This window comes from Etheostoma spectabile, chromosome 16 (assembly GCF_008692095.1).
Source record: "Etheostoma spectabile isolate EspeVRDwgs_2016 chromosome 16, UIUC_Espe_1.0, whole genome shotgun sequence".
NCBI lineage: Eukaryota > Metazoa > Chordata > Actinopteri > Perciformes > Percidae > Etheostoma > Etheostoma spectabile.
The window spans coordinates 6,185,720-6,187,886 of record NC_045748.1 but is presented as its reverse complement, the minus strand read 5'-3'; the positions used below and the strand labels follow the sequence as shown (position 1 = coordinate 6,187,886).

The window sequence follows — 2,167 nt, the reverse complement described above, 5'->3', positions numbered from 1 at the left end:
ATATATATATATATATATACTGTATATATTTCTTTTTAGATGTTATGATATTGTCATAGTAGCATGGCCCTTTATGCTGAATGGTCCTTATCAACACATCTCTAATGCCATCGTTTTCAGCTGTATGAATATTTTTCAAATTTTTTACTAGTGACACTGCTAAATTTGTCACGTTTCTGTCTGATCATTTCCATCAGTGGGACTTGAAGCTGTGCGCTGTTAAGCTCTTCTTCTTACTCATGTTCATGAATAAAACCTGCCTACAAATAGAGCAGAACAGGCAGCCTTATAGAGCGATTTAGGGGTGTTGAATATCCTTATGTTTAAATCTCACAAACACTCCTCAAAGGTGGCATTCTTCAAGCTGAAAAGAGAGATTTGAAGTTTGTGAAGTTAAGAAAGTTTGGTAAATGCACATTTTAAATTCTCTTTCATGAGGCCCATCGTCTTGGAGTTACTATCAACAGGCCATGCAAAGGATGTTGTGGTTGCGGCGACCACTTATCCAAACACACTTCAGGTTCATTTAGTTACACTCTACAACAATATTATGGTGACATTCATGGGATCATGTCATTGAAGGACACAGACAACTCAAACTGTTTGTCATGTATTTCACTGATAAGCCCAGTAGTAAGTGTGACAGCTTCTGAATATAAAGTCTGACACATTTTGAGAAGAAAGAGGATAATAAATACGTTTTGTGCTACCAGTACAAAAAGCAAATATCTTCAGGTCACACAAGCAATTTGGGCGATAATTTGAAAAGCTGGCAGCTTCACTGCTCCCACTGTAAAGCAACACATTTGGCTCCCATCTGGCACAATAGAAAACTCCTGGCATCCCTTACTGTAGCAGCAGGGGGGACGCTTTTCTGCATTACCATACAAGAATAAGACAACTGACAAGAAAAACAACTAAATATCCCTCTTGATATATTGTGCATGTCAGTGTTGCATGTCTGGCAGTTGATGTTCATAGTGTACTGAAATGATAAACTTTGACGAACAACTCTGTGGACCTCCACAATCACAAAGATCATGCATTTTTGGGTATTAAAGGGTAGGGTCACAGCACTAAGTTAGTTTTGTCTAGTGATAAAGTTGTTAAAGGTAATTTTTTTTCAACCCTATTTGTCCATGCATTGGTGTTGAAATGATTAATATAAACTATTTTTTTTAAAATTAGTCCAGTATTGAGCGAGCATGCTGTAACCAGCAGCTGCGAACCGGGCTGCAATGTAATCATATAGGGCAAATGCGCATCATCAATTTCCGTCCACTAAAACTGCTGTTTTACCACTGACAGACTGAGCAAACCAGACTGGTGATTGTTGAAACAGTTAAGTCAAACCAAGACAGACTTTTGGTAGTTTTATTTTCTGTTCACCTTGAATGAAGTGCGTTTCCAGGCGTGTTTCATGTTCAAGTGGCCCTATTATATAGCATTTCCAGGTTCATACTTGTATTTTGTGATTCTACTAGAACATGTTTACATACTTTTAATGTTAAAAAACTTAATTTCTCTTATACTGCCTATGGCTGCTGTACCTATATTCACCCTCTGTATGAGACGCTCTGTTGCAGGGCTTGTCTCTTCAAGCCCCCCTCCAGAAAAAGCCCAATTTGCTCTGATTGGCCAGCACATGTTTGCGTGTCTCTGTACCTCGGCTGGGTTGTTTCACTCCGGAGCCTTGGTTTAAATACTAAAGCATGTAAACAAAAACACATGACCTCAAGTGGCTTGATTATTTGACAGTGTTTTGGTAGCCTTTCATCCTGCCAGGTTTAAGATTTGGCAGCAGAATGAGAGTGGAATCAAGTCTGATTGGACTCTACTTCTTCGTTGGTGTTCTGGAAAAATTAATCTGTCATTACCAGGCTTGCATCTCTTCCAGCTCAAGGGCTGGAGAAAATCTCATCGACAAACTTGGGATAAGAAGATCTTTGAAATCCTAAAGCAGGCATACGATTGGCTCTGAGTTTAATAACTCACCGCCTCCATAAATGTCAGTGCACGGATTAAATGTGTCTTTAGTTCCCCACAGCATCATTTTACTGGTTATTGACCCTTTCCTGATTAACATCTGTTTTTGAATCTTTCCAGATGTCAGTAAAGTGAATCAAATATCAATGCAGATTGTTTTTTTTTTTTTGTAAAGCACCGC

The 2,167-nt window shown here is 38.7% G+C and overlaps 1 protein-coding gene and 1 long non-coding RNA gene across 2 annotated transcripts in view; one reads left to right on the top strand and one right to left on the bottom strand.

Annotated features, from left to right (window-relative positions):
- tnksa (tankyrase, TRF1-interacting ankyrin-related ADP-ribose polymerase a) overlaps positions 1-2,167 on the top strand; it is a 95,546-nt gene that overhangs the window by 7,168 nt on the left and 86,211 nt on the right. The window lies entirely within an intron of this gene.
- Positions 1-2,167, bottom strand: part of LOC116704675 (uncharacterized) — a 16,676-nt gene that overhangs the window by 4,153 nt on the left and 10,356 nt on the right. The window contains exon 2 of the long non-coding RNA XR_004335749.1: positions 1,216-1,323. This is a non-coding gene — a long non-coding RNA (uncharacterized LOC116704675). The remainder of the gene's footprint in view (positions 1-1,215; positions 1,324-2,167) is intronic.